We start from the raw sequence: 26,965 nt of genomic DNA, 5'->3' as shown, positions 1-26,965 counted from the left end.
AGTCAGTTTGTTCAATAGGGGCATTATTCATTCTAAGTGATATACAAATTTTTTTCTTCCTCTTATGTAAGACCATACATTTTGTCTTCCCAACATTGACCTCCAACTCATTGTCACTACAAAAGAGTTGGAAGCGATCCAGAGCACGTTGGAGGCCATTTTTAGTTTTGGACAATAAAAGAGTATCGTCCACAAACATTAAAATCTGTATTCTTGACCCAGCAAGTGTGGGGGCATCCGTGGGATAATCAGTGAAATAGGGGACTACATTGTTAATAAAAAGGGAGAATAGAGTGGGAGCAAGCATGCACCCCTGATGCACACCTTTTACCACTTTAAAACTATTAGTGATCTCCCCTTGCCCTCCCCATCTCACACAAGCAGAGTTGTTTTCATGGAGCCTAACAATAAATGATAAAATCTCTAATGGCATCCCAGCCTTTTCCAGAGATTCCCAGAGCTTATTCCGTGGAACCAAATCAAAGGCGGATTTAAGGTCCACAAAAGCTGCATATAGGACACCACCACCCAGCACTACTGTGTTCCAATACAGCATCATAAATCTAAATACCTGGTCAATAGTGCTGACATGGCTCCGGAAACCCGCCTGATAATTTGATAGTATATTATTTTCATCTATCCACTCTGCTACCCGATTGAGTACAATTTTGGCCACCAGCTTCTGGGTAGTATAAATCAGGCTGATAGGCCTATAACTGGATGGCAGGGCCCGATCGCCCTTTTTATATATAGGGACAATTTCAGCCCCCCGCCATGAATCAGGTATGGGGGCACCTCCTGCAATACCATTAATCAATATTTGGATATATTTAACCCAATTTACCCGATCAATTTGAAATATATCTGAAGGGATCCCATCTGGTCCTGGTGCTTTCCCAGCCGGTAAACCTTCCAATACATGCTCCACCTCTGCATAAGAGAATGATAATGCTCCCACTCTTGGGTTGAACAGAGAGGAAAATGGGATCGTCGGATTAGTACAGGCGAACTGGTTCTCAAAAAGATAACCCAGTCATCAGGGGATACGTGATTTACCGGATTAGGGTTGTCGATACCGCTTCCCCATTTGATAAGGTACCAAAATTTACTCCAATTCCTATCCCAACATGATGACAACAGATCCCTCCAACGAGACTCGCCAAACATCCTCTTTGCTAAATATTGGGTATGCTTGTATACCACACGACATCTCCTGATTTCTAGAACTTGCCCCACTTTAATAGCACAGGATAGAGGCCTAAAAGCCCTCTTACAGTCCTCATTGTACCACTTAGCCGACTTATATTTTTTTTTATTGGCACAAGTGGGGTTTGGGCCTGATTTAAAAAGGATAGACCTCAGCTTCTTAACCATTACTAAATGCTGTGCTGTTAACTCTTGAGCGTTGGCTCCTGCATCACCTAAATTTAACTGGGTGACAGCAGCAAGGGTATCTGATAAAATTTGCCTCAACATAGAGCATCTTGCTTCATCATTTACAATGTGGTCCCACTTAACTCTTCGACTGTTATTAGTGACTAAAATAGATGACGCAACACCAACTTCCTCTGTTTCTACTCTCTCATTTGTAAAAACTTCCAACTGTATTACAAGTGGATCGTGATCACTCTCAGTCCTAACACGAACCTCCATATCAATCAATTTGGATCACAGTTCAATATTTAAAATAAAATAGTCTATGCTTTGTACCCATGTTATAAGTAGGTTTACCATGGGGGTCTGATTTTGACCTACCATTAACTGCCCGGAGCCCATACTCCATTGAAAGTGCCTTTAACTGAAGTGCGGCTGCCGTCCAATTTTTGACGGGTTCTAATGACAGAGTCGGGATACCCCAAACTAAATCCTCATCACACGTGAGGTTTCCATCTTCAAAACCAAGGGGTTCATAGGTGCAATTGAAATCTCCAGCGATGATAATATTCATAGGAATTTTTGGGGACTGCAAGAAGATATCAAGAGCAGCCACGGTGGGTGAAATTCTTCCACCCACCTTACCTCTGGCATAAACATTCACTAGGGTGCACTTGAGACCATATCCGACAGAAATAGAGAGAGCCAGAATGTCCAAGTCTGCTATTTCCACCTCCTTAACTACAATATCAGCCCGTTGTCGTACCCAAATTAAGAGACCTCCCAAAGATCTACCCTTGTTACTAGGTGCTGGGGTAGCTAGTTTCCCGAAAGACAAGAAGCCTGGCCTGAAATACATTTCCCTTGCCCAGGTTTCTTGAAACATTATTATGTCGGCCTCTTCTATAAAAGAAGACCAATCCTCTGAGGCAACTTTTGAACCTAAACCCGTCTGAGGCAACTTTTGAACCTAAACCCTGGGTCACTCTGGAGTCACCAGGGGGTCGGTAGACGAATGCCCACTGATGTCGGGTGCTTTAGGTGCATTGATGGAGTTCTTGACTCTGCAGCTACAGGGACCAGGAGATGTCGAGGATAACCAGGAGCTGGATACAAGCTGTCTGATAAAGGATATTTTGTGGTGAGGGGTCGGTGTCCGGCGGGGGCTCCATCAAGCCTTGGCAATGGCAACCCATGAGGAAGGTCAAGGATTTGTACGGTTCAGACCAGCAAGGTCCAGGAGACTCACCACAGCAAGGGGAGTCAGGGCAGGCATGGAAGAACAAGGGGAGCCCAAGAAAAGCAGAGTTGACCCTCAAGTGGACCCACAGGCCGGAGGCACAGGAGTCGCATGAGGACCTCAAGCGATTTCACCAAACAACAGCCCTTGGAGCACTCGGTGGGACGAGGCCAGAGTTCTTGGTAGGACATGGTGATAGAGGTTAGGGCTACTTGGAGCCTAATGCATTTTTTCAAGAAATGCCAACAAGCAAATGCACTTGCAAATGTACGTGGTGCACAGGGTTCAGGTGTTGCAGTCCCCCCAAGGGATTCTGACCTCAAACTTGGTGAGAGGGCAGCTTGGACCTCGAGGGATGTAGAAACATACCTCCTGTGTTGCTGAAACCTTCCGAGTCTGTGGGAGCTCAGGAACAGCAGAAGTGACAGAAGTGTTGCGGTGCCTGTGAATGCAGGGGAGTGACTCCTTCACTCCAAGGGAGATATCATTGGTTGTCCTTGATGCTCCACAGCTCCTGCATAGATCCTGTATGGTGCGCAGGCACAGACGATGCTTCAGACTGAGAGGGAAACAAAGTGGGGCCCAAACGAAGTCCAGCGAAGTCCAGAGTGTCCAGACGGTCGAAGTTCAGGGGTTTCTGGCTCAGAAATTTGTCCACATCGAATCTAGGGCCCTACAGCCAGGTAAGCCCTTTTTTACCCACGGGAGAGGGTAGTACAGATTCAGGGGACCCTCCCAGGGGAGGGTCTGGACAGTGGGGAGGTTACTCCCATGTCCTTTGTCCAGTTTAGTGCCAGCGCAGGAGCCAACGTCTTCCAGGACTGGTTTGAACTGGACTATGCAGAGGGGCACCAAATGTGCCCTTCATGCAGACTTTTGGTCACTGGCAAGCACACCCACCCAGCCCTTATATATTAAATCCCATCTGGGAGGTGGTCACACCTCCCTGTGACAGAATGCCTATTGTTCTGTCGTCCCCTGCTTCTAACTTGGCTCAGCAGCAGGTGGGTAGAAATGTGTCTCTGGTAGGCAGCAACCATTTTGTGCTGCCTGGGACTAGAAGGCTGGCACTGGGAACACCAGGGACCCAACGAAGCTCGCTTCTGACTGGTGGAATCATACCTCCCACACTGGTTACCGGTGTGGGGGTATGATTCCAACATGTTTGACACCAAACACAATAGGGTTTGTTTCAGCCATTTTAGAGTTGGTCATCACGCGGTCGCATAATGCCACTCTATATGTCACAAATGGCTGATTCACTGACAACCCGGAAGAATGGACTCCTTAGGCTGCAGTGGTGTCCTGCTCATGCAGTGGTACCCTCTTGCTTAGAACCAAGCACCCAGCCCTCAGGATTGTAAAGGTCTGCTACAGGGGTGACTTGTAGATTTTAAGTGCAGTGACCCTTAGATATAGTAAACCTATATCTTAAGTAAGTGGTGCATGCACCAACTTACACAGGCTGCAATGACAGGCCTGTAGTTCCATTTTGCATGGCATCTCATGGGTGGCATAATACATGCTTCAGCCCATGGGAGGCCTCTGGGGTACCTATGACCTGGGCACATGGGTACCATATACTACGGACTGACAAGGGTACTCTAATGTGGAGTGTACCTAGGTACATACCATAACAGTTTAAGGATAAAGCGGAAAGACTGGGGTCCTGATTAGCAGGATCCCAGTCAAACTAGTAAAAAAACAGTATCACATTTAGCAAAAAGTGGGGGTAACCATAAGAAGCAGATCCTACTATCCTACAGATGTCTACGTATGTGGAGTTCCCACGTTTTTTTAACATCCAAAGCTATGTGTAGGTAGGTGTCTCGAACAGTATGCCCACATAACAACAGAAGTGAGGCATCTCTGCCTCACTCATTAATAGCTTTAAGGAAGCCATGTTCTCAAATAACATTAACAACATTGAGTAGATGGGACAATAGGTGATTTCAAAGGCAGGTGTTTGTATAGGGCAATTATGGGGCACATTCAGCTAGGGGAGACCATGGATTTCAAGACGGTCTGGGTTGGAGCATGGCTTGAGGACATATTGAAAACCACAAATTGGCTTAGGTTGCCAACTTTTAAAATGTTTTATTGTAAACTTGTTGAGCATATACCAATTAATATTGCTATAATGCTTTGAACATGCTTAATATGAGCCTCCAGTCTTGTAATAAAATTGTAGATTCTTCTAACCAGTTGCGAAGAAGGCCCTGACACTATTAAAGAGAACTGAGGCAAGTATTGTCCCTGCACTGAAGCTCACTCATCCTAGGAATATTCAATAATGTATATCTTTTGGTAATCTTTATTGTCAGGGGCAGTCAACCAGATGGCAGCAAACGATGCCAGACACTCAGTCGACTGGAGGAAAGGATGTTGCTGCATGAATATATGTGCTAAGGGCCAAGAGGCCTTGGAATTGCTTTTACTGGGATTATTTCCAGTTACTTCATGGGCGCATCAAGAAAAAGGAGTCATTTGCATTTGGCACTACTATGCTGATTCCTTGATGATGTATCTTATTTCCTACTGGGTGTGCAGGATTATGGGTATTGAAGTGTGTTTAAAGTGCTGTGTAAATTAAATATTAATGAAAGGGTCTTCATAATACTCAACTCAATTTTCTTTAATAAAATCAGGTCTCCTTCACAACTGACAAGGAGAATCTGCAATGTGCACTTCGAAGACAAATTCCACACAGGATACTGCTGCCTTGCATGCATTGTGCTGAACTGGTAATTTTTTTGCATGAGCACCTCTAACAAATTAATTGACATGCATCTCTCTATAGATTTGTTACTGCACTGTATTTCATAGTTTATGTGAGGCAGCACTGTAATTCTTCACTCTGCACAGTTGTCTGGACGTTAATAAATCTAGCCCCCCATACATAAAGTATAAAGCATGCCTAAAGAATATGCAAAGAAATACAGTTAACAGTCAAGGACAGGCAACACATATTTCTTTAGTGTTCCTTTATGCAATGAATGAAAGAATTATAGAATATATGAATATTCACCCCTCAAGCTTCTTTCATGAACCACATTATAAATTGTTGTGAACAGCAGTGATGCTTTTAAATAAAGAAAACAGCAGTCTTTAGATGAATCATAACAGAACTCAGCAGATGGCGATTAAGTCAACAATTTATGCCAGCTAACAAATCAGTTTGCATTACATAAACATAATCGTGTGGAGTGTAAAAGCTAAAGAATCATTTTGTGGTGTTTGGACAAAATATTGATTCCTAAATATGGAGAGACGGAAATAAAATATTGCTATCCAAAACTTTTGTGATGTAAGAATATCGTTGTCAAGAATATCTTTATTTAAGTAAGCAATATAATTTTTAAGAATATTGTTGTTTTTAATATTGTTTTCAGTAATATAGGGGCTGATTACGATGTCAGGCAGACGTGGATTGGATCCACCTGACCATAGCTTGGCGTTTCCGACCGCACAATTTGGATGCGCCCGCCATATGGTCGGTTGGAAACATCCTTTTTTCAATGATAGCTTGTGTAACTGGTGGAAAAAGCCCTCAGCACAAGCTGTCATTAGAAAAATTTATGTTTTTAAACATCCCGGCACCGTGTGACCAGCACCATGCTGTGCCTGCCACACGGTGCAGGGATGTGTAGGTGCACTATAGGTACCCCCAAGGGCCCACAGTTTAGGGCCAGGGCGGAGGGGATGCTGTTAGGGGCCCCCAAAGGCACATTTCGGCAGCCTTTCCATGTCCGAAAGGTTGACATAGAAAGGCTGTCGGAAAGTGACATCATAATCCCGACGGCAGTGCGGAGGCTGGCTCTGCCATTATTATGGGATCATATGTGTTTCCAAACCCCCTGGGGTTCAAGGAGGCCATCAGGAGTGTAGTAGATGGCCCCTCGGCCCGCCACATTACAATGCGACTGGGGGACCGCAATGGCAGATGTCGGACTGTCAGCTGCGGTGGGCCCGACATTGCAATCAGGCCCATAGTTGTGAAAATAGAATTTTGTATTATTTTAATATGTTTAAGTTCATATATTATTTTTTGTATTACAATGTTTTATATAATTTTTATTAATGTCTCCATGCAGTTTGCTACTTTAAGTAATTGAGAATGTTTTATTTAATTGTAAATAGTAATTTGTAGTGTCAAAGTAGGTTGTGGTTTTTTTTTTTTTGGTCCAGTTTGCTAGGTTTGTAGGGGTATAGGGTGTGAAGTGAATTAATTAACAATTAAATACAATTATTAATTTAGAAATTAATTATGTTATTAATGAACGATTATGTAAATTGTGTAATACTCATTTTATTCATATTTTAGATGTGGGTTACTAGTTTTTAAGGGATGAAGGGTGGGAAGTTTAGTAATAATTATTTAGTAATTAATTGTTTATTAATTATGTAAATTGTTTAATTGTTTTCAATTTTCAATAAATATATATTTATTTTTTGTTAATAAATAATGCTTATAATAAAGGTTTTCTAAAATTAATAGGATTATTCAAAAATGTTATGTGTTTATAATGAAGAACTTTCTCTACTGTTGCACCGACTGGAAAAGGAATAGTAAATCATACCCCTCCAAAGGCCTACACTTTCCCTACTGTTGGTCTGTTTAGAGTGGGAAAAGTAAATTTTAGCCCTTCGAAGTTTAATTCTTTCCTTACTTTGTGCTAACTGGAGTGCGAACACTAAGGTGCCGATTCTGATCCGTACCGTACGACTCATATCCGTATTTTTTTACGTACGAATCGTACAAGTCCTGTACAACCGGTGAAGTACGATTCGTACGTAAAATAATACATACGAATCGTATCGGGAAAAGGTCTACGAGACGTCCCCGGACAGTTTTACGTACGAGTCATAAAACTGAAGTCCGAGCGCACAAGTCCGATCCGAACCGGCGTTACAAATACACAAGCGTATGGAAAACGTCCAGTACCGAGCAAACTTTGTACGACCCCTACCCCGGGTACACTTGTGCCCAGGGTACGAATCATATGGCCCCCCCAGCCTCCCCCCACCCACGTATGTCCGCACCGTACCCCCCACCCACGTATGTCCGCACCGTACCCCCACTCGCGTATGTCCGCACCGTACCCACCCACCCGCGTATGTCCGCACCGTACCCCCCACCCATGTATGTCCGCACCGTACCCCCCCACCCGCGTATGTCCGCACCGTACCCCAGGCGCACCCCAATCCTCGCGTGTGTACAGTCCATAAATACGCGAGGATTGGGGTACGACTGGGGTACGGTGCGGACATATGCGGGTGGGGGTACGGTGTGGACATACGCAGGTGGGGGTATGGTGCGGACATACGCACTGTACTTTCGCACTGTTGGCCTATGTACGGTGCGTACCCCAACAGCACGTATGTATGCACTGTACATATGTAATGTTGGGGCACACACCGTACATGATGACACGTACGATGTGGTTGATGGAGTGTACTTCGCGTACCGGGCCCCCTTTTCGTTGTGCATCGCAGCGTACTTAGCTTTTCCGGCACTTTTTGGCTCCCGTAAAAAAATCGCTGTGCGAAGTGCTGTAGGTACGAATCGTACTTGCTGGTCCGTAAAATGCTGCCTGACTCCGTGCGGACTATGCGTACGCGCTGTCCAGGATCAGAATAGTAGGTATTTTTTAGCCATACGGTGTTTTTTACGATTCGTACAGAAATGGTATTTCTGTACGAATCGTACTTGCTGATTTGTAAGGTGGATTTCCCGGGTACGAGTCGTACGGAGAATACGCTCCATACGACCATTCGTACCCAGGTTTTACAGGATCGGAATCGGCACCTAAATGTAACCCCCTCCAAAATCTAACACTTTCACTACTGTTGCTTAGACTAGAGAGGGAATAGTAAATGTTACCCCTCGAAGGAACGTAGTGTATCTGTGTGTTCCTGTGTCCATTGTCTAACTGAAAAGTCAGGTTTTATTAAATCGTAGAAAGATTTTACTCTTTCTGAGTAATCCAAAATGTATGTTCTACCAAAATTTAGGAATCCCAGGATTGATTGTAAATTTGTCAATGATTTTGGAGGTTGGAGCAGAGCGCATGTTTCTAAAAAATTGGCTGCCGGACTGTTCCCTTCACTTGAAAGCTCATGTCCTAAAACAGGACACTGAGGTGAGCAATTTTTGATTTTTTAAAGTTGAATTTGAAGCCCTCAGATGCATATCCCAAAATGATGGTATTCACTCTGTTCAAGTTCTCCTCTAGGTCATCGTCCATTAGATTAATAACATCCACATAGGACAATGCCGCTTCATCCAAATTTTGAAGTAACTCAGTTACTCTGGCCGAAAAAAAAACCCGGGTTGTTCTTATACCCTTGGGGGAGTCAACAAAATTGAACTTGGACCCTTGCGCTGAGAATGCTGTTAGATACATGCTTTCAGGCACTATGGGCCCGATTCACAGAACTAACTTAAGACAAAATCCTAAACTTACTACTTTTGGTATTCACAGAAGGCTTTTAGTAGGAGAAAAGTTAGGATTTTGTCTTAAGTCTGTCTTAAGTCTGTCATAAATTTGTCTTAAGTTTGTCTTAAGTCTGTCTTAAGTCTTTCCTAAGTTTGTCTTACGTTTGTCTTAAGTCTGTCTTAAGTCTGTCCTAAGTTTGACTTAAGTCTGTCTTAAATCTGTCTTAAGTCTGTCTTAAGTCTGTCCTAAGTCTGTCTTAAGTCTAAGTCTGTCCTAAGTTTGTCTTAAGTCTGTCCTACTACTTTTGGTATTCACAGAAGGCATTTAGTAGTAGTAAAGTTAGGATTGTGTCTTAAGTTTGACTTAAGTTTGACTTAAGACAGACTTAAGACAGACTTAAGACAAACTTAGGACAGACTTAAGACAGACTTAAGACAGACTTAAGACAATCTTAAGACAGACTTAAGACAACCTTAGGAGAGACTTAAGACAGATGAGACAGACTTAAGACAAAATCCTAACTTTACTACTACTAAATGCCTTCTGTGAATACCAAAAGTAGTAAGTTTAGGATTTTGTTTTAAGTTAGTTCTGTGAATCTGGTCCCAAATTTTGGCTGAAAAATCCATTTGAGATATCAATTGCTGTTTTATATTTTTTCCCTCCAATGTTATTCATTAATGCATCACTGTGTGCATTTTGGACTACAAATGCCTTAGTGCAAGTGTTTAAATGTCTATAATCTTAAACTAAGCAATATGAATTGTCAGGTTTCATGACTGGAAACAAAGTATTGTTCATGGATAAGGTGCAATTTTCGATCACCCCTTGGTATTCAAGTTGATCTAAGATCTCCCTGACCTGTTTTTTAGCTTCTTGCTTTATTGGATACTGCCTTTGTGCAGTTGGAGTATTTTTTAAAGCAATTATGTGGTGGGTTGAATCTTCATCCCATCCAACATGGTTCTTGTATAATGCCGGAGCCTGTGCTACCGCCCACTCCTGCGCATATGTGTGTTGTAAGTGCCTGGGAATATGGTCTGAGAATGCCGGCAGAATTACCATTTCCCCTTTAGGGCAATCCACGACGAATGCTGGGAGCCAATCTTGTTCAGCTAACAAAATGTCATATCCAAACGCCAGGTTCTCCCAAAATAGACCTCTCACAATTCTACATTTGTCACCCTCCATCTGGAGCATTATTTCATATACTTTATGTGGGACACTTACCCTAGTATTGGGTGTTTCTACCGTTATTTACTCATTCAAGTCAACTATCACCAGAAATTCCATCAGGTTCTGGTGAGCTATTGTTACCTCTGCCGCACTGTCTAGCATCGTCAGATCCAATTCCCCGTTCAGTTGTCGAGTCCTCAAAATTCTGGGCATGTCTGATCTTTAAACCTGCAACCTTCTTCTTTTTGAACTGTGGCTTTTGCTTTGGTTTCTCTTCTTTTTTAGAAGTGTAATCTTGAGCGTGCTGCCTGTCTCTGGTCTTTGTACACTCTTCTTGTCTGTCTGGCCGTCCTTCCCTCTCTGAGTTTTTAGATGAACCCTGAAAGGAACGAGAGGAATGTGTATCAGTATCCTGATACCTGTCAGGTTTCCTAATATTATCCCTATTCCTAAGGTTATACCTCTTTTCGGAGGGCCCCTATGGAGGAGATCTACCTCGGGATTGAGATCTGTTTCCTTTAAAGTTTTGTTGTTTTTTATTGTCCCACTTCTATTTTGTTGAAGCAGGTGTCTACCTGGAAGTGTCCTTTTCAGGACTGCCCATCAGTTGTGGTTTTAAAGCTTTCCCACCCAGACTGTCTCTGTCTAATTCTGCATACACAGTTTCAATTATTTTTTTTAGTTTGTGTTCCTGTTCTAGAGGACTGAACTCCCTTAGGCGTTAGTGGGTAGCCACTGAAGCTGCTTTCCCTTTAATATTAGCTAGTATTATGGTTCAGAGCAGACTCTGCTCTGTTCTTGTTTTGTATTTGTCTCAGTTCACTGCTAATGAAGGAATACCATGAGTCCTGGTATAAATGTCAGCAAAGGCTGTACCCCAAGTGGTACAAACTTCTACTTGTGGTGTTATCCCCATTGGCAAGCAGATTGTTAGCATTCCATGTTTTTCATACGGGGTAGTATTCGGGAATACTGCCTCGAGCTGTGTTTTTTTTCTGAGCTACCCAGAATGGCATTTGTTCACCTTTTGTGGCCATTTTGCCTATCACAGTGTGTAATGTATGTGGAGTGATTTTAGTTGCTGTACCATGAGCTTGAGTTCCATTTGCTGCAACTATTGCTGGTTGGACTGTAAGTGTCCTCATGACGAATTGCGTCAAGCTTCTATAGATTTTAATTAAATCTTTGTGTTGTGTGAGGAAGTGTCCTACTGGCATTGTTTCAATGTCAGCATGTGGTGTGTAGGCTGCTAATATCGGCCATGTTGCCCCTTCTCTTCCAAGCGGGCCTCCTCGTCTTCCTAGAGGGGCAGTGCCTGTTGCAGTGGATCTAAGACCTGGTTCGTCATTGTTTTTAGAGCACTAAATAGTTTTTTCAAGGAGACCAAGATAAGGTGTTTATGCACAATTTTAGGAACTCTGTGTCCTTCAAGCTTGATTAACCAACAACCAATAGATAGGATGTTTTGTCTACTCAATTGTGGCGGAGTTTGTGCCCACCCACTCCAGACGTCTCTGCTGTTTTGTAAGTAGGGGTCTCTGAGAATAGCATGACTGAACTACTCAGATTCAACTGTTAAATAAGTACCCAAACCAACGTTGGCGGTGCCATGTCATGTAATTCCTATATAACCTATACAGCATCTGCACGTTTGGATAACATAAACTGTGGGACTGGTGGCAGACTGATTCCGTGCAACTCATTTGGATACGTTAGCCTGTCTGTATCAGCTAGCACACAGTGCCACTAGAGTCTCCTCTTATCAGGGAGAGAATAGTTCTTGGCAACCTCAGAACATGACCTCCCTGATCCCTCAGAATAGTGGAAACAATATACTACCTTTTGCTCAGTCACTCATGTTCACTTAGTTTGTCTCAGAGAGATACACAGAATAAACAGGCTGTGCGTTTTCAATAAGAATTTATTGAACAATTGTTATTCTAGTGTAGAATAGATGAGCTGCAAAAACCATTAGACAGTAGCAGAGATATATGATTAGAGGTACTACGAAAGTAAAGGGATGGTATAGCTCTACCATCTTGTAATCATCATGAATACATACAACTATATAAAACACATGATAGAAAGTGTGCACTCCTATTGTGCCTTCCTAACTAGATGTACATAAATGTACCTAGTATCTGTGTAGGTGTTATGCCAAGAATCCCTCTAGGATCTAGTCAACCCCATTACCTGAGAATGAGAGAATATGGGACCCCGTCCTGGTCTCGAGTTGGACACCCCGCGAGGGATATTAGACCACTGCAAGCTGGAGCATCTGCATGCCGGAACCTCAGCGTCTATGGTCAGTATGTCAGCCGGGAAGTTTCGGTCTCTTCTGTTTTTCTAAGCAAGATGTAATGAATGTAAACCCATAGGTCTCCACGGGGGTCCTACCTTGCTGTGTTACCATGTCGGCCTAAAGGATGACGTTGAGCCAGAACTTTATACACAGAAATTATACAGGAGATGTTAGTCCTGCTGTGCTTCCAAGAAGCCTCATGCAGAATGTGTGAGATGCGAACTGGGGAAAACCTGTGTTCTGAATGCAGTGTCGTATCTAGGTAAAGGATCAGTCCCTATGTACCGTTATGTATTAATATAGAGAAGAATATAGGTGAAAGGTTGCAATGTTACTTGTGCCTACATAGTGTACCTGTATGAATATAACACCACTAAGTCACTCATGAACTCACTCTTACACTCAAAGGTTACAGGTTACACTTAAAAAAATCAAAGGTCACACCGACATTATAGTTAGGAAATCAAAACTGAAAAAATTTAGAATTTCACTAAAAATACAAAGATTACAGGGACATTAAATAAGGAAATAGAATTTAAAAAATCCCTCAGAAATTCATTGAAAAAAAACAAAGGTTACAGGAATGTTATAGTTAACTGAGCTCACTATAACCTACGCCCCTGCATTGCTCAACTTATGACCTCACATATTACATCACTCATGATAGAAATAGTATGATGAATTACTAGAACAAAAAGAATAGTAATTTAACTTATGCTATAGCTTAGTATATATCTTTAAGTCTCAGAAACATTTATGAAACACTAACGGTCGCCAGTAGGTAGTTATAGTTAGGACCTAGTTTCCATAGGAAACTCAGTTTTTATTTTCCCAATAACTTTGGCGCCGGTTGACAAATATCCGTGAAATTTTCAAACCTTATGGCCCACTCCGGTCAGCTCCTATCTTGAAAGTTTCGGGGTGATTTGCCAAACGGGGGCCGAGAAAAAAGGGGAGTCCCAAAACATGTTTTCTCCATGTTATTTTCCTTAGGAAACTTTAGACACGGCTACAGCCCAAACTGCTGAACGGAATTACACCAAATTTGGCAAAAAGGTAGCCCTTGGTTCAGAAAGAGCCCGTTTTTGTTAAATGGTGTAAATCCGTTCAGTAGTTCCTGAGAATTTTTTTTAAAAGTTGTCGAAAAATGCATTTCCCAGAGGGAGCTTTAGAGAAGGCTACAGCTGGAACTGCTGAACAGAATTGCACCAAATTTGGCAAAAAGGTAGTGCTTGCTTCAGAAAGCATCCTTTCTTTTAAATGGTGTAAATCCGTTCAGTAGTTTTTGAGATATTAAAGGAAAAAAACTTTTATATATATGGACGGAGCCTAGTTTCCGCAGGAAACTAATTTTTTGTTTTCCCAATAACTTTGGCGCCGGTTGACGAATCTTCACAAAATTTTCAAAACTTATGGCCCGCTCCGGTCAGCTCCTATCTTCAAAGTTTTGGGGTGATTTGCCAAGTGGGGGCCAAGAAAAAAGGGGGGTCCCAAAGGTTTTTTCTCCATGTTATTTTCCATACGAAACTTTAGACACAGCTACAGCCTGAACTGCTGAACGGAATTACACCAAATTTGGCAGAAAAGTAGCCCTTGGTTCAGAAAAAGGACTTTTGGTTAAATGGTGTAAATCCGTTCAGTAGTTCCTGAGAAATTCAAACAAAAGTGGTCGAAAAATGCATTTCCCGTAGGAAACTTTAGACATGGCTACAGCTGGAACTGCTGAACAGAATTACACCAAATTTGGCAAAAAAGGTAGTGCTTGCTTCAGAAAGCTTCCTTTTTTAGGTCTCGCCTGAGCCAGCGCATGCGCTGCTCTGAGAGACATTCAGTAAGTGGGGTTTTGAAAATGCTACCTCATGCTTTTGCTGGCCTAGCGCTTGCACGCACGTAACCACCAGCTTTCACCATCCGAGGTGCCATCTGGACCGCGATCAGTATCAGTTCTGATCACTTTCACTTTGTGCACGCGCACACAACTCCCGTTCCCGGCCGCACGTCTTTTTAATGGAGACAACAGAAGCAACACACCGAATAACAAAGCAGGGTGCAAAACTTGCCGTGACTACATTTTTGCACATTTAATGGGTGTGTTTTTTGTGTGTTAGTGCTTGTTGTATAACTAGTGTGGGAGGCGAGAGGCGTGCTTCCTTCGAAGGAGCCTGTGCAGCCGAATGTCATTTACATGTAAGTGAGAGTTTCCTTAAGTTTGAGACTTCTGCAGTCATCATGTTTTCTCTGCTTGTTGAAGGAGCCGTGGTGCCTGTTTGTCTCATGAGTCGGGGGTGTGTGCAACCCTTGGCCTCACAGAGCAGTCTGCCCCGCCACTTCTCACCCTCCTGCCCCAGGATTGGCTCCTGCTGTCTCTGGGCGTTGGAGCTCAGCCTCCATTGGCCACGGTACAGAGATGACTTCACTTTCAGCGGTAGATCGTGTAAACAGCTCAAATTACAGTGTCCGCAGTATCTGGTTTGCTGTTTTACTCTATTTTCCTATATGTAACAAAACGGACATACGTTATTGGCACGAGAAGCATTGCGCAAGTTTCATCTTTGCCTTTCCAAGCTCTTTATTGCGACGAGATTTTTAGGGCTCCGCCTTTCCTCCTACGGTGACACGGAGATGCTGCGTCTCACTCCTCTCTGCTTTGAAATTTATCAGCAATGCATAGATTTGCCTCTTTTTAAAAAAATTTTTACTAAGCAACTTCAATACGTACAAAAATATGGAAGACAATTGAAACAATATTTCAGTAATATAGCTACATACCAAAATCCATTGAAAGATAAATAATGAAACAGAAAAATGCTGAGACATATAGAAGCTATACATTTTGCGGCAAGAATATTTCACAAATACATATTTAATTACATTAAATTACATTTATTCACAGGAGTACGACCTATTACAGGTGCTATATAGAGACAAAAACTAAAACCTATCTTTCCAGGAGGTAATAGGCAACCAAATTTGAATACCACGCTGTCTAGCCTTTTTACCCTTGGCTGAATAGATTGCCGTTTCTTGATTAAATATCCCCAAAAACTGGGTTATCCAAACTTGAAAATTAGGAAAATCAATATCTTTCCATCGTGTAGCCAATATTAACCTATATACAGCCATACCCAAAAACAGGCATATTTCTTCTTCTTTACTATGCCCTAGGGTATTATCGTAGCCTAAGAAGAAAAGTGTCGGGGACATATAAACTTTATGCCCAAATACCTCTTCCCAGAAGACTGATACTTTTAATTTGAGGATAGTTAATTTGCTACATTCAACGAGCATATGTGTTAAATGGGCCGGGCCTAAACCACACCTGGGACATTTATCGTCTATTCTTTTCCCCCATGTAAACAATTCTGCTGGTGTAAAATATAGATTGTATATAGTCTTATAAAGTTGGGCCTTGAGGGTTGATGTTAGAAAAACCTTATCAGAGAGGGAGAGGACCTTATCAATGTCAACATTTGGATTGTTCAACTTAGATGCCCAGAGTGATTCTGTTCTCTCCAAATCGTCATGTTGTTGTTCCAGCAACAGCTCGTAGAGTATGCTTCTACTAGAAATTTTCTCCCCCCGAATATGATCAAGAATAGAAAAATTCAACATTGAAATATTTGAGAGTTTTGAGGAAAGAATAGTATTTATTTGAATATACTTAAAGAGGTCAGAGGTCGGAATGTTGAATTTTATTTGGAGATTGGAGAACCTCACACGGGGCTCAGCGTCTAAAAAATCCCCCACTGATACCAGTCCGAGGCTCTCCCACCTCTTATCATCATTGACTTGCCTAGAGAACAGAAAGGAGCCCCATAATGGTGTATATTTATTAATTGTTGAGATATCCAAGTTTTTGGAAACTTTCTTCCATATCTTCCAAGCGCAATTAATAATTTTGAACTTAACTTTCTTGTAGTACGATGGTTCTATCTGTCTCAACAAAAGGCCTTTTGCTTTCTCCCCTACAGCTAGCTCATATATTGAGGGGATCCCAATCCCAGCTATGTTATTACTTATTGGGTTTGTGTTAAATAGTGGAGACATCCCTTGGAGGAGACTAGCCCAAAAATATAGAGTTAAATTTGGAAGCCCCAAGCCCCCTCTCTCCTGCGTTAGGGAGAGGAATTTTGAGGATCTCCTAATTTTACAGTAAGCCCAAATAAATTTAGAAATTTGTGATTCTAAGCCTATAATCACCTTGTCATCAACAATTATAGAGATTGCGTGAAAAAAGTACAATATCCTCGGGAAAATATTCATTTTGACAAAGTTAACCCTACCAATGACTGAAAGATATAAACTATTGACCCTTAAAAGGTCCTTTTTTATGTTTTCAAGCAGGGGATCATAATTAAGTTTATTAATATTTTCAATCTGCGGGGATATAGAGACGCCTAAATACACAGCGTTATTTGCCTTTCTGGGATCATTAAATAGAATATTATTTGTACAGATAATGACAGTTTTTTCGCGGTTCAAAGAGTATCCGGACATGACCCCGAAGGACTGGGTTATATTCTCAATTTCTCTAATTGCCTCGGTGGGGTTTGGTGTTACGACCGCCACGTCATCGGCGTAAGCAAGTATCTTAGTTTCATGCGTGCCTGTCTTAATCGGTATTATCGCAGTACTTGCCAATAATTTCATAATCAACGGATTAATATAGAGGGCAAATAATATCGGAGAGCAGGGGCACCCCTGCCTTGTACCCCTTAAGATGTTAAATGATCTAGATTCTAAGCCTATCGTCTGAACTTTAGCGATTGGATCTTAATACATTGCTTGTATAGATCTAATAAAGCAGGCCCCAAAGTTGTTAAGATCCATTATCGCCCACATGTATTTCCATGAGACTCGGTCAAAGGCCTTCTCGGCGTCAAGGAGGATCATAGACATCCGGCCCCCCGTTGCAGCCATGATGTCAAATAGTGATATGACCCTACGAGTATGATCCGTAGTTCCTTTATGAGGAATGAAACCATGCTGCCACGGGGACACCAGATGTTCTACCACCCTCCTGAGCTGATTGGCCAAGACCTTTGCGTATATTTTTGAGTCTGAATTTATTATGGAAATAGGGCAATACGAAGTGGGAAGTTCTGGGGGCTTGCCCTTCTTGGGAAATATCACTATGTTGGTCTTCTTCCAAGATAGAGGCGTATGGCCATTCCCCTGTATACCAATACAGAGATCTAATATATATGGTATAATGACCTCTCCCAGAATTTTATAGAGGTCCAGGGGGATCTTATCTGGACCAGCTGCCTTGCCAGAAGCGAGATCCGTTAAGGCCGCTTGTACCTCGACTAACGTAATGTCTTTGTCTAAGTCGTCTCTAGAGACTACATCAAGAATATTACTAAATCCACATTCTTTTAGCCAAAGCCGTAATGATTCTTTAATTTCGTCTATCTCAAGAGTCTCTTCGTTACTGTAGAGGGTTTCATAATATCCTTTAAATACCTCTAGTATCTTATCTGGTTCGGTATAAGTCATACCGTTTGCTTGGATATTACTAATTTTATTGAGTGATTGTTTCTGTCGGGTACGTAGGGCTAATTGCTTTCCAACCCTTTCCCCATCTTCGTACAATTTGTTACGGCTAGTTTGAAAGGTTTCAGCTCCTTTTTGATTGATCCTGCTATTGATCATAGTTTTAAGAATTAGCATTTTACATAATGTAATTTTGCCGTCCCCACCTTCCATTATAGCGGTTGTGTGTTCCTGTTCAACTTTAGCAAGGTCTTGCATCTGCTGCTGGTTAGCCAGGTTTGCCTCTCTCTTTTGTTTGGCTACGAAACTCATAGTCTCTCCCCTAAGAGCACCCTTAAAGCAGTCCCACACTATAGCGCTCGACGTACTATATCGATTACAATCGAAGTACCCCTGTGCCCAAATCTTTATGTGGTCAATATACTCTCTATTTGCGAGGAGTTTCCTGTCGAATGTCCAATTGAAACAGGGCCTATAAAGATTAAACAAATTAATAGTAAGGGTGAGCATATTATGGTCAGAGAGGGTTTTGGGACTTCTTTCAATTTCAGCAACAGAAACCTGATCGCTAACCACCCACACATAGTCAATTTGCACATATTTATTCTGTGGAAATGAGAAATAAGTATAACCAGGATCAGATTGTTGTTTAAAAGCCCAGATGTCTATTAAGTCCAGGCTTTCTCTGAGTAGAGAGATCGCTCTATAAACTTTGGGTTTTCTTCCTGTGTAGGTGGACAAATACTGGTTATAAGGCATTCCTACATGATTAAGAGAAATATTCAAGTCGCCACACAATATCAATACCTTAGGCCAAGAAGCCAGCTCAAGCTCTAAATCTTCAAATATGTGTGGATCGTCATGATTGGGAGCATAGACTGAACAAATTGTAATTCCGAGTTCTAACTCAATGATAACCCATCTACCAGAGGCGTCTGCTAGCTTTCGTTTAGCTTGCCCCAAAAAACCTCTGGCGAAAATAGCTACACCACAAGTTTTTGAAGACTGTGAAGTGGTTGCTAACAAGTTATACCCAGGTATTCTTAGTAAGTCCCTATCTTCCCATGTAATGTGGGTTTCTTGAAAACAAAGAATGTCGTAAGGCCCTTGTTTGATTAACTCATAAATACTAGCTCTCTTTGCTCTATCATTAAGACCAGCCACATTCCAGGAGCATATTTTCAGCTTCCCCATAGCGTCGTCCAGTTGATTTCCAAAATTGTCTCTTTAAAATCATAAAAAAAACATTCTCTTAAGGATTCAATATACGTAAGGAGTTGCCATGTTTTCCCTTACTTTTTCCCCCCTTCCAACTTCCCCCCCCTTACTACCACCCCCCGCCCCTCCCCCCACACCCTCAGTGGGGCTTTCAGACTCCAAAAGAGAGGCGTGCTTCCTTCGAAGGAGCCTGTGCAGCCGAATGTCATTTACATGTAAGTGAGAGTTTCCTTAAGTTTGAGACTTCTGCAGTCATCATGTTTTCTCTGCTTGTTGAAGGAGCCGCGGTGCCTGTTCGTGACTCGGGGTGTGTGCAACCCTTGGCCTCACAGAGCAGTCTGCCCCACCACTTCTCACCCTCCTGCCCCAGGATTGGCTCCTGCTGTCTCTGGGCGTTGGAGCTCAGCCTCCATTGGCCACGGTACAGAGATGACTTCACTTTCAGCGGTAGATCCTGTAAACAACTCAGTATCTGGTTTACTGTTTTACTTTATTTTTCTATATGTAACAATACGGACATACGTTATTGGCAAGAGAAGCATTGCGCAAGTTTCATCTTTGTCTTTCCAAGCTGTTTATTGGGACGAGTTTTTTAGGGCTCCGCCTTTCCTCCTATGGTGACACGGAGATGCTGCGTCTCACTCCTCTCTGCTTTGAATTTTATCAGCAATGCATAGATTTGCCACTTTTTGTGTTCCTCAGGCATGCTTAACTTTCCTTGTTGAATTTGTCGAACTAAATTTGAGGAAATAAGTTCCCAGGACCTAATTTTGGTTCCTAAAATGCCTCTTCCTGTACTCTGAGCTCTCCAGTTTCCGAGGTCCACGTGTTCGGAGTATCTCCGTTTCAACCCAGGGTATTCGTTCCTTTTTGAGAACCAAGCCCCTCTTTCATAATGGGATAAACAGGACTACAAGTCCCAAGATGCAAAGCAAAAATCCTGGCTGTATGGACTACTGAGGCATGGAGATGGTAAAAGTGACAGCTCTGCGTATGATGACTGATAAAGTGGGTGCTGCCAGCAAGTGTGGAGTTGTGACATAGGATTCTGGTGAATACCTAATGGATTTGTGTAGCTGGTCTTGTAGTGCCTGGCACCTCCGAGCAGGCAGAGCGTACGGTAGGTAACACGCTCATCACCGCGCCGAGCTTTAGTTTCCACCGTAGTTTTACGCGGTCCTCTGGTTTGACCCAAGGCGCTTCAGCTCCCTGACATTGGGGTTGGAATGGGATACCTGAATAGGTTATATATATTTTTTAACTCTTTTTATTGGTTGCACGATCCCACATACAGTTATATACATTTGTATGGAAATTAAGGTTCCCACTAATTTAGGTTCCCATGACCCGAAGAAGTTAATTGATTGCAAGTAGATTGACTTACTTCCCTTCAAGTCTTTGAAGAATTAACTGACATTCTTAGATCTGTGCACAGGACAGGGACACCTGATTTATTTTCGGTCCTGGAGAAACGCCATGGATCCCTCCTGGACCTCAAAGGCATGTCGACCTTCCAGAGCACCCAATTAAGAGATTCATGAATCATAGGCTTCATGTTGAAGATCCTAACAGTGCATATTTCCAAGGGAGTGGGTAGCGCTACAAAGGCGTCCCAGATGCGTGTTCACAGTGCTGGCACACTGTTTTATAACAAGGGGCACCTCTTTTGGCAGATGGTGCCCTCTCATGGTGCAGTGAGTCCCAGTGGCAAAGACCACACACAACTTGTTACTGCGTCAGATTTCCGGGGCATCCCCATGTACATTAATTTTAAAGGGTGAGCGATGCCAGGGCGCGGACAGACCCCAAATGCCTCTCCAGTGCTATTCCAGATGTGTCTGGTTGTGCCCTGGCACTTGGTGCCAATGCGCGGACCTCCAGTTCTGCTGTACACTGCTTACCCGACATCTCTTTATCTCTTTATCCTGCCCGTCTTTCATATTCTGGCATATTTTTCCTCTTTTACATTACCTTCCCGTGCTCCCATCATTCTCCCTTCATAAATTCTTTATTGTCTTGCACACTCTCCAGCCCCCTCTGCCCTTACCAATCCACCTCTCTTTCACCTCTCTTTGCACCTCGCCATGACACTTCTCTCCCACCTACTCCATCTTCAATGACGTCACTTCATTTCAAGAACCTTTGATGTTCCTAAACACACCTTGCCCTCAGCCCAATCCCTCACCCAACCCCCCTCGCTCTCTCTCTACACACTCTTACTTCACTTCCTGTGACTCTCTCCCTTCTGCTCCTTCTCGCCTTCCTCTGACTCTCCATCTGTCTTGTTCTCTGCCTGCCCCGCACTCTCTAGCCTCTCTTCAACAGTCAAAGCCTTCTCTTTCTCCCCCCTCTCTCGCTCTTGAACCCCCACCCCCAGGCCTTCTCACTCACACAGATATCTAAGCCTCAGAAATCCATTTCTGGGGAACCTTGGCAAATTGTAATTGCATTTATTAACACTTACTACCCCTGATGAGGTGCTGAAGCGCTTTACCCTGGGCAGCATGCTGCTACCGAACCCAAGGTTAGTGGCTAGTCATGTTATTGGTTATTGGGTTTAGTTTAGTGACTCAAGCAACTATTCCATGTTTTCACTAGAATTTCCTTGGGGTAGATGAAATAAAAAGCAGTTGGGTGTTAACATTAGTGGGGTGGGGGAGTGGTTAATGTATGTGAGTTGATGCAGATGTTTATTGGGATTCTTCATGCTGATGTTTAGTGGGATTAATAAAATACAGATGAATGCAGATATTCTGAACCCTTTCCAAGTTACAAGCAATAGGCAGTTCTCGGGCTCAGCCTCCTTGTCCTAGCCTCATCACAGCCCTGGGCCCTTTGTGCAGCAAACCACTCACTGGTGTTGTTTGAAGACCTAAACCTTTCCAACAAATAGAAAACAAGCATTGACATAGCCAATAGGTGTCGCCTTATAAGTGTTTAGCCATGCATCAGTTGATGTTGTTGCACCAAGGATATTGTGCTGCATAACTAAATACTTATAAGGTCCCAAAAGCAAGACCTATTGGCTATGCCAATGCTTGTTTTAAATGGTGTAAATCCATTCAGTAGTTTTTTAGATATTAAAGGAAAAAAACCTTTATATATGTGGGCAGAGCCTAACCCCCCAGCACGAGCTTGGCTCTAATTGGCTGCCAACAGTTCCAACCAGGAACTGTTGGCAGCCATCTTGTGCCTCGCATCGAGAGAAAATACATTCAGTTTCCCCACAAAGAGCTGTGTTTTTGGATTATTTAATAGGCTGTGCTACACCACATTTGGCAAAAAGGTAGCCCTTGGTTCAGAAAGAGCCCTTTTTGTTAAATGGTGTAAATCCGTTCAGCAGTTACTGTGAAGTTCCCAAAAAGGTTGTCGAAAAATATATTTCCCATTGGAAACTTTAGACATGGCTACAGCTGGAACTGCTGAACTGAATTACACCACATTTGGCAAAAAGGTAGTGCTTGCTTCAGAAAGAATCCTTTTTTTAAATGGTATAAAACTGTTTCGGACCTAGTTTCCATGGGAAACTCATTTTTCATTTTCCCAATAACTTGGGTGCCGGTTGACGAATCTTCGCAAAATTTTCAAAATGTATGGCCCTCTCCAGTCATCTCCTATCTTGGAAGTTTCGGGGTGATTCGCACAGCGTGGGCCGAGATAAAAGGGGGGTCCCAAAACGTTTTTTCTCCATGTTATTTTCCATAGGACACTTTAGACACGGCTACAGCCCGAACTGCTGAACAGAATTAAACCAAATTTGGCAAAAAGGTAGCCCTTGGTTCAGAACAAGCCCTTTTTGTTAATTGGTGTAAATCCGTTCAGTAGTTCCTGAGAAATTTAAAAAAAAGTGGTCAAAAAATGCATTTCACATAGGAAACTTTAGACACGGCTACAGCTGGAACTGTCGAACGGATTTACACCAAATGTGGCAAAAAGGTAGTGCTTGCTTCAGAAAGCATCCTTTTTTTAAATGGTGTAAATCCTTTCAGTAGTTTTTGAGATATTAAAGGAGCAAAACCTTGATATATGTGGGCGGAGCCTAGTTTCCATAGGAAACTCATATTTTATTTTCCCAATAACTTTGGTGCCGGTTGACGAATCTTCACAAAATTTTCAAAACTTATGGCCCGCTCCAGTCATCTCCTATCTTGGAAGTTTTGGGGTGATTCACCAAGCGGGGGCCGAGAAAAAATGGGGGTCCCAAAACGTGTTTTCTCCATGTTATTTTTCATAGGAAACTTGAGAAACGGCTGCAGCCCAAACTGCTGAACGGAATTACACCAAATTTGGCAAAAAGGTAGCCCTTGGTTCAGAAAGAGCCCTTTTTGGTAATTGGTGTAAATCCGTTCAGTAGTTCCTGGGAAATTTTTAAAAAAGTGGTCGAAAAATGCATTTCCCATAGGAAACTTTAGACACGGCTACAGCTGGAACTGCTGAACGGAATTACACCAAATTTGACAAAAAGGTAGTGCTTCCTTCAGAAAGCATCCTTTTGTTTAAATGGTGTAAATCCGTTCAGTAGTTTTTGAGATATTAAGAGAAAAAAAAACGTAATATATTTCGGCGGAGCCTAACCCCCGAGCACGAGCTTGGCTCTAATTGGCTGCAAACAGTTCCAACCAGGAACTGTTGGCAGCCATCTTGTGCCTTGCATCGAGAGAAAATACATCCAGTCTCCCCACAAAGAGCTGTGTTTTTGGCTTATTTAATAGGCGGTGCTACACCACGTTTGGCAAAAAGGTAGCCCTTGGTTCACAAAAAGCCATTTTTAGGTCGAGCCTAGTGCAGCACATGCGCTGCCCTAGGAAATCGACCTCTTGCCATCAGTTTAGCTTTCCTAAAAGCTTGTGCATGTGGGGCTCACACACCATTGGCCTTTGCGTCTGGCTTTAGCACGCAATTGGCCAAAGGCGTGTGGAAGTCCCAGCTTCTTTTAAAAGGTTTACTCCCAGAGCGTTTTGCTCTCGGGAGCCAGCAGAGGCAAGCAGGGCCATCTGGTTATAATTAGCCATGGCGCGCGTGTTTTCCCCTTATAAACAGTGAAACGCAAGCAGCGGCACGCAGGGGCCATGTGTTTAGGTCGGCGCGCACACCACCACCGGGCTTGTTTATGTTTTGTGTTTGTCGCACTACAGTTTTTTCCCCTCGTCTTTTAATCAGTAAAGTGTACATAAACGGCTGTCACAAAAGGAAGCACTTTTTTTCCCCAAGCTTTCTTTGCTTGTGCTCCAAAAAGTGTCAAAAGGTGTGCATTTCAGGTGAATAAACCTGTCGCATTTCACGGCAACTTATTTAAAACGTGAAGAACGATTTCTGAGCAGGCGGCATCGTTATTTTTAATGAAAATTCAACCTTACACAGGACAAATTATATGATAAAAAATTAATGCAAATTTTTTTTTCTTTTTGAATCCAAACAGCATTTTTCTCTTTTGATCTTCGGCTTTGATTGATTTTCTTTACCTTGAAGCTGCGCCCACGGTTCCCTGTTTACAAAACCGGTGACTGCACACCTTTAGCAGCGGAAAGCAGAGACATATGGTGAGGGGGAAAAAAGGCTTCGCACTTCGGTTCAAGTTTAATGGTTCTGGGGCTGCTGAAAAAAGCTTACTCTTTTGCAGGCGATAAAGCGCGGAATTTAATGGGATCGAAGTAAAATTAGTCAATAAGGAAATGGCGGCCAGTAGCTCCCGTGCCTCCTAAGTGCCCTCCAGACTCGTTGAAGAAAATTGAATAAAGAGGGAGGGGGGCTCGAAGTACCTGTGCCTCGAAACATTCCCAGCATCCGGGCTTGGCAGCCGTCTTCTCTCTAGCAGACCCGGGTTTCCAAGTCGCGAATTACCTGACATTGTGCGTTTATTTCAACAACTAATATTTGGAGGAATATATTTGCATTTTAGACAGAAAGTCAAATGCGCGTGCTTACCCTTGCTTCATTTAAAAATCCTGACAGAATCTTAGGGTGGATGTTGTTTACATTATCACACTATAAAGAAATCTGTTTTATATACAAAAATGCAGTTACTCGTTTGAATTGGTTCTTTATTCATCATTTTGGGAAGTGGGGACGGAGGCTTGGATAAAGCCCTCCCAAATTTACCGGATTCCTGCACGAATAGCCTGCGCAGTTTAAGTTTTACCGTGCATTTTGGGACTTGGAGTCCTGCAGTGCCAAGCCAATATAATAGAGAAGTACAAGCCCCTGAATGCAGAGCAAACCATGCACTGGGTGTGATAGCTTGAACTAATGTTACAGCCCTGGGAAACATGCGGGTGAATTGAAAAAGCTAGCTGTGTCTGTGTCTCAATGAATATATTGAACCGGTCATTTCCAAGACGTCTAAACAAGCTGCAGCTTGGCTCAGGATTACCCAAATGACCCAGAATATGCTGAGGTAAAGATCCACATCACATGGTGCACTTTGGTAAATACCTCCTATTTCAAGTTTTCCTCTAGAAAATGAAAAATGACATTTTCTCCCAAATACCGCATAGACTGCCTGTTCTTCACCAGGTAAACTCCAGCACGTTACACTTGCCCAAATTCATCAGAAACAAGCAATGGCATAGCCAATAGGTCTCGCCTTTGGGACCTTATAAGTATTTAGTTATGCAGCACAACGGTCCTAAAGGCGAGACCTGTTGGCTATGCCAATGCTTGTTGTTAAATGGTGTAAATCCATTCAGTAGTTCTTGAGAAATTTTAAAAAAAGTGGTCGAAAAATGCCTTTCCCATAGGAAACTTTAGACACGGCTACAGCTGGAACTGCTTAACGGAATTACACCAAATTTGGCAAAAAGGTAGTGCTTGCTTCAGAAAGCATCCTTTTTTTAAATGGTGTAAATCCGTTCAGTATTTTTTTAGATATTAAAGGAAAAAAACCTTTATATATGTGGGCGGAGCCTAACCCCCAAGCACAAGCTTGGCTCTAATTGGCTGCCAACAGTTCTAACTGGGAACCGAAGCAGGAGCCCACCCCGCCGGTTCGTGCCCCTCTGCGTGAGGCCACCACCGAGAACACCTGGGATGAGCTGAGCCGCCATGCTGCCCGCGGCGACCCGAAGTCAGGCAGAGTCTGCCTGGCTGTGGGCGGGCCTGCGAGTGCAGCAGCGTTCGTGGTGGTGGTGGTATGAAGAACCTGGGTTTCTTCAACATTCACACAGAACATGTACACGTTTTTCGTTAACAGAATGTCTTAGCTCATGCTCTGTGTATGTCCATATACACATTGTATGATCAGGTTAAATGTGTGTATCATACAAGAGCTGAGCAGCGGAAGCTTGAAGGTGCAGTGCCGAGAGAAAATGGCGGCAGGAGGAGACTGTGGTAGCTCTTGAACGCCAGAGCCGCTGCGGGGAGTGGCGTCCATCTGTGGAACTCTTGAGCAGTGTGGACGTTGAGGCAGGGGCGTCATCCTTGCCAGCTGGATTGCAAGCTGTGGAAGAGCTGGGGAGCAGTGGCTGAGCGTTCCTTTCCTTGCCCCCCCTTCCGCCATACTGTAGCAGTGGGCCGGTGGCCTGTAGGCATCAGGCCTAGGTCTTGATGGCGGGGAGTTGCAGCCTGCAGCTGGAGTCGTCTGCCTGAAGTGGGAGCGCAGCCAAGGCCGGGATGCCCTCGCTGGCGGTTACACAAAGCGACCGCCTGCCTGCCAGACGCAGAGTGAGCCCAGAGAGAAGTGCAGTGCAGGAGACACGGAAGGCGATTACCAGGGAGATGAGG

The sequence above is a fragment of the Triturus cristatus genome, chromosome 10, assembly GCF_964204655.1.
Source record: "Triturus cristatus chromosome 10, aTriCri1.1, whole genome shotgun sequence".
Taxonomy (NCBI): Eukaryota; Metazoa; Chordata; class Amphibia; order Caudata; family Salamandridae; genus Triturus; species Triturus cristatus.
This window is presented reverse-complemented; position numbering follows the sequence as displayed.